The 16,170-nt window shown below is 48.6% G+C and overlaps 1 pseudogene; it reads right to left on the bottom strand.

The window, feature by feature from the left end:
• Positions 1-756: 756 nt before the first annotated feature.
• The window catches only part of LOC124659103, a 31,376-nt pseudogene continuing 15,962 nt past the window's right edge, over positions 757-16,170 (bottom strand).

Genomic DNA, 16,170 nt, shown 5'->3' with positions numbered 1-16,170 from the left:
GGTCAAGAAGCTATTTGCTTTGAAACACCAGAAATAATGGAGAACTCTGCCAAAGAAAAAGAATCTCAAGATTGTTGCAGCGCAATTAAATCCACACTTCAAATAGTAAGCATATGCAGTTAAAAACAGAACGTACCTTCTCAAGGAGAAGAGGCAATATCATTCAAAAAAGGATTATATTGGCAATTCAAGCACCCAGAAATCCAGCAATACCAAATATGCTTCTCCAGCAAAAATATCCAAGGAGACATATTTGCTGCCATTTCTGCCATTGGTCACACGCCCCATCCCATTGATATGTCCAAAGGAAAGTAACATAATTTACTTGCCTTCCTAAGAAGTATGTAGTAGAAGATCTATAGGAGATTGCAGATTTTACTATGGTGAAAGGAATATCGTTATATAATGGTTACACGTAAACGTAAAACTAGTTCATCTTTATTACTCCCCCGATCCATAATAAGTGTCGGTGATCTAGTACAACTCTAGTACAAAGTTGTACTAGATTACCAACACTTACTATGGATCAGAGGAGTAGGTTACATGTGTAGAACAAAATATTAAGGTAGTCATAGACATTAGTTCATAATACTGTACTATGGTCAAGGACAACATAATGTAAATTAAACATGAGACTAATAAAGGTCTCCAGAAGTGTATCTTTCTCATGCAGAGCTTATGGGCATGCAGATATGGAGATTCGGGATTAAAATGCTCAAAAAAACAAGCATAATGAATAATGGGTATCACTTATTGTGTCAAAATCTTTGATATGAATGAATGAGTTAGTGCCACAATATTACAACGTACAACAGTTGTAGTCTAGAAGAACTCCAGCAAGTGTGTGATCCTATGGTATGGCGAAATCGTATAAAAAAAATATATCCTTAGAACTTCCAAATCTCATCCCAACATTTGTCAATCACTCTCGAAACCCTCTTGCGCCTGCAAACACCTCTCAGCACCATATCCAAAATGGCAGCCTCTGGCACAATATACTTAGCCAGCATCACCATCACGACCTCTCCAGCTGCCTTATTCCTTTTTCTATTGCATAATCTGACTACTAGACCCTCTAGGAACTCCCTCCCTTTACCCTGTCCAACCTCAATCTCGCGCAAGAAGGTGTTGCAAGTAACTGTGTCTGGATCACAGCCTTTGTCAAGCATCTGGTTGAGCAAGTCCATTGCCCGAGGAAGGTCCTTGGCCCGGAGCAACCCATCAAGCAGCACATTATAGCAGATAACATCTGGATCAGCATCGCCCCTTGCGAGCATGTCATAGAACAGCCTAAGACCACCATCCACCATCCCAGAAACACACAAGCCCTTGATCATTGAAGTGTAAGCAATCGTATCGGGTGCGCAGCCACGACCAAGCATGTGCTTCCAGACCATCATAGCATCCTTCGATCTCCCTACGTTGCACAATCCGTTGATCAATATGCTATAAGTAACAGCATTCGGTGTGCACCCAGCCCTTAACATCTCCTCCCATACAGAAAGAGCCTGCGATGAATCTCCAATTTGGAAATATCCCCGAACCATGGAGCTGTAAGTCACTATATTCGGTACACATTTTGCCTCAGCCATCTCGTCAAATAACAGTTCGGCCTCGGCCATCTTCCCACACCGGGCAAAGCCATCAATCATCGCCGAATACAAAACAACATTCGGCCTTACCCCACCCTCCACCATTGCGTCCCACACCCTGGACGCCCTGTCGACATCCCCTGACTTGCAGAACCCAGTGATCACAGGCGAGAAGACAAACTCATTAGGCGCAAGACCCTTCCTCCCCATTTCCTCAGTGACCTTCCATGCATCCTCCAGTCTTCCGCACCTCACCAGTCCATCCACAATTGCCCCATAGGTCCTCACACCCGGTGTCACGTCCTCCCTCTCCATTCTCCTCATGACCCCCATCGCCGCACTGGCCTTGCCGCAGACCAACAGCCCATGCAGCAGCACGTTGTATGTGGCTGGCGACGGCGCGCAGCCCTTGAGCTGCATAAACGAGAAAAGTTTGGCGGCTCCTGTAACATCCCCGGCGCGCAGCATCGCGCTCAGCACGGGGTTAAATGCCTCGGCGGCCACCACCCCGTCCACCACCATCTCGTGCACCAGCGCCATGGCATCGTCGACCCGCCCTGCATCTGCGAGAGCAGACACGACTGTCGAGTAGGTGAACTTATCGGGCGAGAGGTTCCACCTGGGGATGCTATGATGGAGGACCCGCAATGCGACTTGGAGGTAGAGACGGTGGTTTGTTGGGGCCAGAGAGGAGCAGACGCACTTGAGGAGGAGGTTGAAGGAGAGGAGCGTGGGGGCGAGGCGGGGGAAGCGGCGGAGGGAGTGGGAGAAGAAGGGCGGGAGCAGGTGCGGGGGCAGGGGGAAGCGGGCGAGGGCGGAGTTGAAGGAGTGGTGAGTGGTGGCGGCGGGTGTGGGCGGGCGGAGGAAGAGGTGGAGGGCGAGGAGGGGCCGGGGCGTGCGGGAGAGGGCGGCGATGAGGTGCGGGAAGATGTGCGGGGAGGCGTCGGTGGGCAGGCGGCGGAGGAAGCCGAGGACGGAGGAGACGGAGGGGCTGGGGGAATTAGCGAGCGAGCGCGCGACGGAGAGGAGGGTGGGCGCGCCGGCGGCTGGGTAGAGCTCGTCGGCGAGGGGTGATTCGTCGTCGGAGGATGAAGAGACGAAGGGATCGGAGTGGCAGCGGCGAGCGGCGGCGGCGGCGGGTTGCTTGGGGATGAGGCGTCGTAATGGTAGGGGGAGAGGGGAGGTGGGAGGGGGCATAGGGGGAGGAGAAGCATGGCGGAGAGTGGGCGGCGGCGGGGGGTTTAGGGGAAGCGGCGGCGGCGGCGAGGCACAAGCATTGCCCTCACACTAGGGTTTACACAGAGTTTGCATCAAGTGGGCATTTCTGGCTTACAGGCTCCATTGATCCCGTTATTTAAAAATGAAAAATTATATCTCTGAATTTTCAAAAAATATGGAAAAACTGAATGCAGCCAGTGATGCATCCCACAAACATGCAAAATTATCAATTTAAAATATTTATATTTTGAGCTACACAAAATGATGAAATTGTGGATCTAACTATAGCGAATAATGCATATTTCCAAACCTCAAAAGAATATCACATTTTGATTTTTGTGTACCCCATACTAATAAGAGAAAAATTGTATCGCGATTTGCATTCTTATAGGATATATCATTGAAAACATCCATAATTGTTTTGAAAATTCTTTTTGAAACCGGAAAGTGTTTTTGGCTCCCGACCTCCAATGCTCCTGCCATTTAAAAAAATAAAAGGTATTTGTACAAGTTACTACAAAATCTGGAAATAATTTTTGGTATTGCCAATGATACATCTTACAAGCGTGCAAAAATCTTAACCTGAAATTCGTTTTATTTTGTGCTGGACAAAAATGACAAAATCTGATATGTTTGGGAGATTTGAAAATGGCTACTCAAATCTACACTTTTGTCATTTTTGTGTAGATTAGAATATAAAGTATTTGAAGTTGATATTTTACAATTTTGTGGAATACAACATTGACTATATATGTATTTATTTTTAGAATTTTTTAAAACTCAAAAATATGATTTCTTTAGAAAATAGAACAGGAACACTGGTGTCCATGTGCACCAAATCTCTGTCCGAATGAAACTTGTAAATATATTTTCTGTTTTTATATAGAGAGGGACCACAGCTACTTGGTCAAACGAAAGTGTCTAGTTTGAGATTGGATGTGATATGACGTGTACAACTAAGTGAAGGAGATGGAGCTTTCCTGACAAAACCTTTTCAAATGGAAGAACTTAAAGAAGTTGTTTTTTATCTGAAGCATACTAAAGCAACTAGCCCTCGTGGTTTGCCAATGAAATTTTATAAAGTTTTATGGGATATTATCAATTTTACCGAAAGAGAGATTGGATGCCTTCCATATGACAAAATTTTATACTGAGAGACCGAACAATTAAGTTACTACTATCATTCCCAACTCCCAAGGCGCTTGATGCTGAAATAATTCAGAGATTCAGGGCAATTTGTTAGTTGAATCTTAGTTTTACGATACTAAGAAAGCTCTTATCAAACAGACTAGGGATGGTGATTCATGAGGTTATTTTAGACACTCAAACTGCATTTATAAAGGTTAGATATGTTATGGAAGGGATTGTGCTCCTCCATGAAATAATTCATGAGATTCATCATCACAAAATGTCAGGAATTCTTCTTAAAGTTGATTTTGAAAAGCCATGTGATGAATTCAACTAGTATTTTCTCTATTTTAATGATGCAAGCTAAAGAATTTGGGGATCTGTGATATGATATCATTCTTTCGCTTGATGACAACTTGGTTAATGCTAGAAACATAAAGTTTATTTTGTGTAAGTTTGGGAAAATCTCTCGGCTTAAGTAAGTTTTCACCAGAGTGAAATTTACTTTGTGGGAAAAGCCCGTAATAGGGAGAATCAATATAGTGAAATTTTCAGTTGCCTCCCGCTTAGTTCCATAGGAAGTATACTAGCGTGCTAGTCGATGAAAAAAGGCTAGCAATATATCAATATACGGGTGGGCATTCGGTCATGACCGACAATTCGGTTTTTGTATTTCGGTCTATTTAAAATTCGGTCATAAAAAATAAAGACCGAAATATACTTGCTCGTTTTACTACCTGTTATCACCAGAATTTGACCGAGTCAGAGGTGGGCCGCGATCAAGATGGACTTGAAGATATATGTATAGAAGAAATACGTGAATCGGCCTTGTGTACCAAGTTTGGGCTAATTGCCCGTGTATCTGTACCATATTAGATTACGTGTTGGTTAGGAGTTAGAGTTTTACCCGTGCACGGTTAGGTGCACACCTAAATTAGAAAGTCCCCGGGACTATAAATATGTATCTAGGGTTTATGGAATAAACAACAACGAACGTTCAACACAAACAAATCTCGGCGCATCGCCAACTTCTTCGTCTCGAGGGTTTCTCCGGTAAGCACCATGCTGCCTAGATCGCATCTTGCGATCTAGGCAAGACAAGCCTGCCCACGTTGTTCATGCGTTGCTCGTGCCGAAGCCTTTTTGATGGCGAGCAACGTAGTTATCTTAGATGTGTTAGGGTTAGCATTGTTCTTCGTATCATATGCTATCGTAGTGCAACCCTATTACATCTAGCCGCCCTTACACCTATCTTAGGTGTAGGGGCGGCACCCCGCTTGATCATAGTTTAGTAGATCCGATCCGTTACGGTTGCTCCTTGCTCGCAAGGATTAGTTTAATATCCGCAATAGTTAGGCCTTACAAAGGGTTGGAGGATCCAGCGGCGTGTAGGGTGAAGTTTGCTAGCCCTAGAAAGGATGTTCCGGGGATCAACCTCGTGTTGGTTTTTAGGCCCTGTCTAGGATCGGCTTACGATCACCGTGCGCGAGCGCGAGGCCCAATCGTGAGTAGGATGATCCGATTATGCGGTGAAAACCCTAAATCGTCGTAGATCTCATCCGCTTTATCTTGATCAAGCAGGACCACCATATATTCGGACACCTTGTTCAAATCATGGGTGGATCGGCTCTTTGAGCCGATTCACAGGATAACCTGAGAGCCGATCGAGGCTCGTATTTAATGTTTACGTGTATGCCATGCAGGAAACTAAGCGAGGCATCATCCAACACCTTCCTGACCAGGTATAGGTCAGGTGGCACGCCCTTGCGATAGCATCGGTCGTGTGACCAGGAGGCTTTGCGGGCCGTCGCTCTGAGGGACTGGGGCCAGCCGCAGCCCTAGTTGTTCCCGGCTCTACTGTGTTGCCCGTCGCTGCCCGCCGGTGGGTTTCTGACGTCAACACATTCTGGCACGTCCGGTGGGACAATCTTCGACATCCACCACATCGCCATCTACATCCGAGATGGCGGAAAGCACTCCGGTCAAGTACGAGGATCCGCCGACGAGCTCAAGAAGAAGTATGACGAGATCAAGGCAATCCTCGAAGCCGAACTCATCGGCTCTTTCCACGAACCCGCTCCCATGGCGTCGGGTGGAAGGGGTCCACACCGAAGGCGCACTCGATGGAGTGGACCTCTCCGCCCCATCGGAAGAACGCACCGGGTCGCTGCGTCAGGAGATCAACTACATGGTGGCTCATTCGCCGCACCGCCACTCGAGAGCCCGGTGAACACTTTGGAGCGTGTCGCTCTGCGCGTGGTCCAGGAAATCATGAGCCATCGGTATTCTCCGTCGGGACCAGCTCCGGGGACTTACAAAGGAGAGATGCCACTCAGCCCCATCCTCCGCCGCCGTTCGCATGGGCAGCACCGGAAGTGCCGAACTCATCGGCATACGTCGTCTACAAGATTGGTGGTGATCCTAGTGACTACCAATTCCTACCCGAGGCACCCAAGGAGATCCCGCACGGATACGCGTGCGCATACGTACTGGACCGCAATACTCGGGCACTCTCGAACCGAGGTTGCAACAGCGAGGGCCTCCGGAACAACAGGAGGAACGTCGGGAGCCGATCTCGAGAAGCAAACGTGGCTAGCTAAGTACGCCACTCCGACAAACCTCCGCAGCCCAGCTCCTGCAGCTTGGCTTAGAACCGGAAAAGCAAGCATGGCTGGTTAAGTATGCCACCCCGGCGAATCTTCAGGGTTCGACACCGTAAGCCATCACCGCGGATCAGATTTGTACAATTCTGAAAGATCAGTTCGGCATGATGCCGAAAAGGAAGACGTTCGGCTACACCAAGCCGTACACCAATGACTACGAACTGATCCCGCTACCACCCAAATATCGGCTCCCGGACTTCACAAAGTTTAGTGGATCAGATGGTTCCAGCTCCATCGAGCATGTGAGCCGATATTTGGCACAGCTCGGGCACGATCTCCAGCATCAGACGAGCTGCGTGTGAGGTTCTTCGCACAGTCCCTCACAGGATCGGCTTTCGGGTGGTACACATCGCTGCCACCGAACTCCATCCGGACTTGGAAGCAGTTGGAAGAGCAGTTCCATGAGCAGTATCACTCAGAGGCTTCCGAGGTTGGCATTGCCGATCTAGCACAAGTACGACAGAGCGCGGGGAGACAAGTGTCGAATACATCCAGCGCTTCAGGACCATTAGGAACCGATGCTTTTCGGCTCATGTAAGTGAAAAAGAAGCGATCGAGTTGGCGGTGGTGGGTCTCTCATCATCGATTAAGGACGTGGCCTCCCAAGCGGACTACCCTTCATTGGCGCACATGGTGCGAGGCATGCCGGCATATGAACGAGCGCCACCCGGATGTCTACCAGGACAAATTCAAGCGTGCGGTGACCCCGGTTGAGGCGGACGAGGATGAACGTGCTGCGGGAGATCGAGAGGTAGCAAGTGGCTGAATGGACTCGAGCGGCGGGCCCCGTGTCCTGCAAATGGGTGAAGCCACAAGGCCCTCCAAAAGGGTTCGACTTCGACGTGACCAAAACCGAGCAGATTTTTGATCTCTTACTCACGGAGAAGCATATAAAGGTACCCGAAGGCCACAAGATCCCCACGGTGCAAGAGCTGAACGGAAAGCCATACCGCAAGTGGCATAACACGTTCACCCACACCACCAACGACCGCAGGGTGTGGCGGCAGCAGATCCAAATGGCGATAGAAAATGGACGGTTAATTTTCAACCAGTACGCCATGAAGGTCGACACACACCCCTTCCCCGCCGTAAACATGGTGGAGTATACTTACCATGAAGGGTGCCAGCCAGATCTCTCGTGCAATATCAACATGATAGGGCTTGGGAACCACTCTGGAAAGGACGGAGATGAGGGCAGCTGCTCTCATAGCAAAGATACAGAGGAAGCCGCTCCACGCGATCGGCTCCGCCAAGACGGCAAGCGCTACGTCACGCAGGGAGAAGTGGAGAACATAAGATATCAGCGACCTCTCTCTCGATCACCTCCTCAACAAGTATGTGAGTCGGTATGACCAACGCCGACGATCCAGCGATGATGATGAAAGAGATCGTCTCGGCTGGAGAAGCCGGAAGACAGCGTCGCGCACGATCGCGATGAGGAGGAGCACGAGCGCCGCGCCAAGGAAAAGTCGGGGAGCGAGACGACGAGAACAGGCACTCGGGACCTGTCCCTTCTTCGTACACTCGCTGGGATTCGGGAATGAGCCGATTACCCACAATCGGCAATTGCCCGTAATGCAACCGAAGACGAAGGAGACAGACCAACGTGTCCGTGTTTAAGCGCCTAGGGCCTCTCCCGCCACAAAGCAAACGCGCTGAGTCCCCTCGGTTGGAAGATCTCGAGGATTCGAAGACGAGGGAGAAGAAGAAGACAGTACCACCGGCCAAGGTGGTGCCCCGATGGACTCGGCCGTTCCCAAAAGCGCAGGGTTCAGCGATTGCGCGGCCTGGAGGAAGCCGAAAGGTTATACTTGCATACGCTAAGGAAGGCACGACATGATCTGGCCGCGAAAGTTCAGCGAACCCTGGATGAAGAGGGTCGTCCACGGAAGATGGAGTGGCGCCCCAAGCAAAGGAAAGCCGATGATGAAACATCGGCTGGCACAAACATGGTGCTCGTCCTTCCAACGAAGCTTAGGGCCCCACGATTACACGATGCACCCGAGGTGGACGACAGCAAGCGCTCCAACATGATAAAGTCAGAGATTGGGCTGGTTTTATCCACTGGCCTAACCATGTAGCTGGAGCAAATCAATGAGCAAACGTGGCGAGGCTGATCCTTGTGATCGGCCCCAAAAATTTGTGGAGGAACATTGCAAAACCTTCATCGAACAGGCAACGTGGAGGCCGATCCCAGCAATCGGCCAAAATTATCCTCACCTTCCATTCTGCTTGGGTTCAACATTTGATCCAACAGGGAATACCTACAGAGCCGATACCATCAATTCTCTTGACAGAATCGGCTCGAGGGGGCACCTAGGTGGACAAAACACGAGGATATGCAGTAGAAGCGTCTCATCCTTCGATGATGGGTGTTGAAGTATGGGGGCCGATACATGAGCAAACCGGCCGTAAAAAATTCAAAGATTCAAAAAAAAATTAAGCACAGCCGATGCAGCAGACATCGTCTTAAGGTTAAGGATGCATGGCCATCAACTCAAGAGGTGATTCGATGGAGCAGGAAGTGGGCCACGAAGAGAGACTCGATGGACCAATGCCAATGCCAAGAGCAGCGTGGACGTGCGGATCAGGGTAAGGATGGATTGCATCAGATCCACCAAAGGAAAGGAGCCGATCTGACCAGCAAGGCGCAAGAAGTAGACTGAAGAAGCTCGGGGGGCGGCTCACCCTGAAGGTTCTCTGCTCTGGGTGGCCGATGTTGTTAAAATCGGCTGGCTACGTCATGATTTGAGGCCAATGGCGGCGCATTTGGCTGATTTCGCCTTGATTAAGGCTCGGGGGGCAGCTCGCCCTAAAGTTCCTTACTCTGGGGAGCCGATTTGGTTGGAATCGGCTAGCCCTACGTCGCAACTGGTCTGGAGAATGGTGTTTTTTTGTTACAGAGTCATCAGTTTGAGCATCCAAGACAGTTCCAGGGCTCTGTTAAAAACGCCTGCTCAAGATCAAGTCGCCGACCTACTAAGATCGGCTGTGCCATCGTCATCGGCAGAGCTGGCTAGCTTGGGGGGATGACTGAATTGGCCTGTCTCGCAGATTATCGTGAGAAACTGATGCGTTGCCATTAGTCATTAAGCATGGATTAGGCCAACAGTCGACAAAGTCAGATGAGGAAAAATCGGCTAAATCAGTATGAAAGAAATCGGCGAAATCAAGTTAAGGGAAATTCTTCATTAATATTGGGATTTCTTACAATGAAGAGCCGATCGCTCAAAAGAAGAACAAAAGAAGAGCCGATTGCTCAAGGGACTACCGATCCTACATAACTACTCCTCGCTAGCGTCGTCATCGGCGTCGCCATCGGCGCTGCTACCGCCGGAAAAGTCCTCGCCGCTGCTGCCCCGGCCGTCGGCCGGGCTTCCTCCGCCTCCTCGTCATCATCATCATCCTCGCTATCCGCCCAGCTGCGGAAGCGCTTCGTTGGAGGATACCCAGCGGAGGAGGAGGAATCATCTTCCTCCTCTTCATCTTCTCTTTCCTCGTCGTCATCGTCGTTCTCGCTGTCCGCCCACATGCGGGAGCGCTTCTTTGACGGGAGCCTGGCGGAGGGGGAGGCCTTGGTCTTCTCTACTTCTCCTTCTGTCTTCTCCTTGTCAGAGGAGATGGGGTTCGCCCCGGGGTGGAGGTCGTCCTCTTTCTTGTTCTTTGGCGACGGTTGGAGGGAGAGGCCTGAGGCAGAGGAGGAAGAGGAAGACATGGTTGCATGGGAAGAGGGTTTTTGGCGCTGGTGAACAGAGCAGAGCAAGGGGATGGAGTGGTGAACCGTTTGGCACAGATAAATAAAGGGAGTGTAGTGGAAATTCAATGCCATGACGGTTCTCGAGGACATGGTGCCGAAATTGTCAATTCGTACAGAGAAGCCCAGGAGGCGAGGCGTAATGATGGAAGATTCTCGCGGCGGCTCGCTTCCGCCACGACATAACCCGACGAACGAAAGCGTAATGATTTTGGAAATGTCATTTCCAAAACCAGGGGGCATGTGTTATCACCAGAATTTGACCGAGTCAGAGGTGGGCCGCGATCAAGATGGACTTGAAGATATATGTATAGAAGAAATACGTGAATCGGCCTTGTGTACCAAGTTTGGGCTAATTGCCCGTGTATCTGTACCATATTAGATTACGTGTCGGTTAGGAGTTAGAGTTTTACCCGTGCACGGTTAGGTGCACACCTAAATTAGAAAGTCCCCGGGACTATAATATGTATCTAGGGTTTATGGAATAAACAACAACGAACGTTCAACACAAACAAATCTCAGCGCATCGCCAACTCCTTCGTCTCGAGGGTTTCTCCGGTAAGCACCATGCTGCCTAGATCGCATCTTGCGATCTAGGCAGCACAAGCCTGCCCACGTTGTTCATGCGTTGCTCGTGCTGAAGCCTTTTTGATGGCGAGCAACGTAGTTATCTTAGATGTGTTAGGGTTAGCATTGTTCTTCGTATCATATGCTATCGTAGTGCAACCCTATTACATCTAGCCGCCCTTACACCTATCTTAGGTGTAGGGGCGGCACCCCGCTTGATCATAGTTTAGTAGATCCGATCCGTTACGGTTGCTCCTTGCTCTGCAAGGATTAGTTTAATATCCGCAATAGTTAGGCCTTACAAAGGGTTTGAGGATCCAGCGGCGTGTAGGGTGAAGTTTGCTAGCCCTAGAAAGGATGTTCCGGGGATCAACCTCGTGTTGGTTTTTAGGCCCTGTCTAGGATCGGCTTACGATCACCGTGCGCGAGCGCGAGGCCCAATTGTGAGTAGGATGATCCGATTATGCGGTGAAAACCCTAAATCGTCGTAGATCTCATCCGCTTTATCTTGATCAAGCAGGACCACCATATATTCGGACACCTTGTTCGAATCATGGGTAGATCGGCTCTTTGAGCCGATTCACAGGATAACCTGAGAGCCGATCGAGGCTCGTATTTAATGTTTACGTGTATGCCATGCAGGAAACTAAGCGAGGCATCATCCAACATCTTCCTGACCAGGTATAGGTCAGGTGGCACGCCCTTGCGATAGCATCGGTCGTGTGACCAGGAGGCTTTGCGGGCCGTCGCTCTGAGGGACTGGGGCCAGCCGCAGCCCTAGTTGTTCCCGGCTCTACTGTGTTGCCCGTCGCTGCCCGCCAGTGGGTTTCTGACGTCAACACTACCCGACAAATTCGGGTACCCATCAATTCGGGTTCGGGTTCGGTCATGACCGAACATCATGGTCAATGTTGTCAATACAAATATTAGACATTATTTAGTACAAAGTTGGCAATATTTTAGATGAATTTTGGACATTTTTTCATTGCATATATTATCATCCATTGGCGGGAATAAACGTTGAACAATCTAAACAAAAATGTAACAATCCTAGAGAAGTTTGATCAACATTTAAGAATACCACATCTCACACACATCACACAATTCTAAACATTGGAACGGTCTCACGTAAATTTCGGTCAGTTGAGTCTATTCGGTTACTTGGAAGAAATGACCGAATTGATCAAACTAAATTCGGTCTATAAGATTTTCTACCCAATTTTTTTATCAGTCATTTCGGTCTCGGTCATTTCGGTTTCGGTCTTCGGTCATCGGTTTTTTGCCCAGATATCAACATGGCTAGTGTGTGAGAAGTTTGCAGAAAAAATAACTGCTTGGATGGAAAGGGACCATGCCATTCTCAAGAGACATGGTGATTCTTGTCAACTAGACCATGAATGCGCGCTTTGCCGCGCCCGTCCGTCCGTCCTAAGGACAAATAGTTGGAAATGTTAAAGAAATTTGAAATGGTAGAGCGTTTGATAACTTGAAAGAAAAATGCAGCATGGGTGGGATGTATAGTGAAGTATGTCATGCGCCTTCCCTCACTATTCTTTCCGCTACAATTTCTTATCTACAAAGTCTTATTTAATCCTGCATTCCTTGACTTATTTATCTACATCCGGTGACATCCTTAATTCTAGTACTTTAGGGTCCCATGGCTGTCGATGTGCTGATAGCATAATCAGCTGCTAAGGCATTGAGGGGTTTATACAAGCTCTCCAGATGCAAGAACCTGAAGGCGTGTGTTACAGTGTCAGTCCATGTATAAAGACTAATGAAAAATATAAACATTTGATAGAAACATTAGATAAGATTTGAAAAGTTGCAATTTGTATTGTATATATAATCCTGATGAGACGTAAGATGCTATTTTGTAAGATATATTTCAACTGGGAATTTAAAATTCAGAGAAGACTTCTTAACAGAATACTCGGTAAAGTAAACATGAACCAACCCAACAAATGGAATAAGTAGCGGACTTGATCCAATTTTGCAGCAAATAATGCATGAACAAAAGAACCATTGTGATCCACCGCTTAATGAATGACGATTGATGACCTATTTCCCGCAGAATTTCAGTGAGACTAAACATGGGGGCCGGTACTTACTCAACAATATTGCGCACGCCGCTACCTCTTGAGAGAGTACTTGTTGCAAATAGAACCATGTAACAACATATATACTTTTGTAAAGAAACTTTTTTACTGTATCTTTTCACAATAGAAAATCGACCCATTAGAGATAAGTTTCTAATAATTGATATATGAGAGATGATAAATAGAGTCAATGCAACCCCCCAAGAAAATCTGAAGGCTTTCTTAACGGTGACCACGAAGCTGGTGGAGTATGAACAATCAGCAACAACTGCAGAGATAGGAGAAATTCCAATGATTTCAAGATGCATCATTCGCAACATCGGCAAGCCATGCATGATCTATGATCAAACTTGACATGATTGTATACCAGAATCATCAATAACTGCATTGGCAAACAAAACAAAACAAAAGGCGTACAAAGTAGTGAAGCAGAGTAAGAGGCACCTTTTTTTATTAAAAAGGAACAGTAACAAGCACACGGCTCATGGGATTTTCAGCTTTGCAGATTTAGATGAGAAGCTGCAAACTGGGGAGAGGGAGAATCCTTTGTCAAATTAACAGAATAATCCTGGAACATTTCTTGATCCCACGTAATGATGAAATTCTAGTACAGTCTTAGTATAACTCTAAAACTTACGTTCAAGCTGTACATCTGAATTTTTGCGAAAGAGAATAGGAAGTACCTGAGGTTCGGTAGATCAAACACTCGATTCGTAAAGATCTGGTTGGCTCAGAACTGAGTAGCCACACGCCAGGAAAGCAAGTGCTCTGATAATCAGATAATGTGCTTATGGAGGTAGTGCGCCTAAGGGCCGTGAGCTGCTCGCTGGTGTTGACACCTACGGCTACGGACGAGCATGGAAGGCTTGCTATTGCCCCTCGCAGAACTACGCCGATGTCTCTTGCATTGGATGATGACAAAAAGCAACAGTCAAAATAAGTGAAGGAGTATATAATCTCAGCAACAAAAGAAGGCAAACAGACAGCAATTAACTGAACAACCGGCAATAGACATCTCAACGAAGATTGCATGCAAGAAATAGGAAGTACAAAGGACAATACGTAGAGGTAGCTAGAACATGGTCAAACCGCTGATGCATTAAGAGCATTTTAGAGCCTAAACCGCTGATGCCACTCATGACCTTCCCATCCAGCAGGCAAGCTGCAAACAACAACGTCAATTCAGAAAAGCAACATATAAGTAATCAGATACTCCCCCATCATTGGATAGCCCTTGACAGTTAAACACAATTATGAATCGAGTGACCCACTGTTATCTTCATATTCCAGGATGTATGCCACAGAATCAAGTTCAGTTGATGAACTAAATTTGCAATATCATAAATAAATAAATAATTGCTGACATATGTGATATGATGCTTGTGAATCCACTTGCGATTATGAACCGATTCAAGAAAAATCAAGTTAAGTGTTTCCTGAGCAGGTGGAGCATACTTCAGAAATTCAGAACTTACAATTGGGGATGGGTCCAAAGCCCGTTAACTGCAGAAATCAGCACGGTGGATATAGTTCTGAGCTCTATGATACTGAGATACATTCAGAATTTCAGATGTAGGGATAAAAATAGTATTCAAGCACCTCAAGATGTGAAACTCGCGCCGGACTCCAATCGCCATACACAAATGCCATCACATAGCTTAGCTTCCCGCTCCGTCGGGGCGCGGCAGATCGGGGTAAGGCGGCCAGCCGGTGACGAGTTGGGGACTGGGAAAGGCACGGGCGAAGACAGCGTCGGAAACGCCGTACTGAGCTGGGAATCGCTAGGTCTTCGCGGCTGGTCTGCTCGGCTGCTTCTCCACTACTTAGAGCATGTCTAACAGGTCCCGTATAACCCGTCCACCCGTAAAATTTCGGCGGGATACGGGGCAGGCGTGATTTGGGCCGTCTAGCAGGCCCCGTATTCGGGCCGGCCCGTTTCAGCGGAATACGGGGCCCAGGAAATCGGCCCCGTCGCCCCCTACTTATACTGGGCGCAGGTGCGAGTGAGGGGTTAACCCCTCACTCGCAACCCTAGCTCCACCGTGCGCCGCCGCCTCCTCCATCCTTCTCCGGCGAGAAATTACACGCTCCCCCGCGCCGCATTCCACCCCAACACCGGCATGGACTCCCGCCGCCGCAGTACTGCCTCGCCGGCGAGCGGATCGAAGCGATCCCGCTCGCCGGACACCGTGGAGGAGGCGTGGCGGCTCAAGTGCAAGAGATCCGCCGCCGGGAGCCACCGTGCGGCGTGCCGGTACGCCGGCGCGCTGTACGTGCCGGATTCGCTCCGGGAGTATGCCGCGGGTGGGCGGTGGTACCGGCAAGACCCGCCGCTCAAGCCGATGAGCGGCGGAGCCTTCGAGAAGTGGCTCGCCGAGTGGTAGCGCGACCGCGCTGATGGCGTGTATTTCACACGTTCGTTGGGCAACCCCAAGAGGAAGGTATGATGCGCACAGCAGCAAGTTTTCCCTCAGAAAGAAACCAAGGTTTATCGAACCAGGAGGAGCCAAGAAGCACGTTGAAGGTTGATGGCGGCGGGATGTAGTGCGGCGCAACACCGCAGATTCCGGCGCCAACGTGGAACCTGCACAACACAACCAAAGTACTTTGCCCCAACGAAACATTGAGGTTGTCAATCTCACCGGCTTGCTGTAACAAAGGATTAACCGTATTGTGTGGAAGATGATTGTTTGCAGAGAAAATAGTAAAAACAAGTATTGCAGCAGATTTGTATTTCAGTATTAAAGAATGGACCGGGGTCCACAGTTCACTAGAGGTGTCTCTCCCATAAGATAAAAGCATGTTGGGTTGATGGCGTGTATCTCACACGTTCGTTGGGCAACCCCAAGAGGAAGGTATGATGCGCACAGCAGCAAGTTTTCCCTCATAAAGAAACCAAGGTTTATCGAACCAGGAGGAGCCAAGAAGCACGTTGAAGGTTGATGGCGGCGGGATGTAGTGGCGGTGCAACACCGCAGATTCCGGCGCCAACGTGGAACCCGCACAACACAACCAAAGTACTTTGCCCCCAACGAAACAAAGCTGAGGTTGTCAATCTCACCGGCTTGCCAGTAACAAAGGATTAACCGTATTGTGTGGAAGATGATTGTTTGCAAGAGAAAACAAGAAAGAACAAGTATTGCAAGAGA

Source organism: Lolium rigidum, chromosome 1 (assembly GCF_022539505.1).
Source record: "Lolium rigidum isolate FL_2022 chromosome 1, APGP_CSIRO_Lrig_0.1, whole genome shotgun sequence".
NCBI classification, from domain to species: Eukaryota; Viridiplantae; Streptophyta; class Magnoliopsida; order Poales; family Poaceae; genus Lolium; species Lolium rigidum.
The sequence above is the reverse complement of the archived record's forward strand: the minus strand, read 5'-3'. Positions and strand labels throughout refer to the sequence as shown.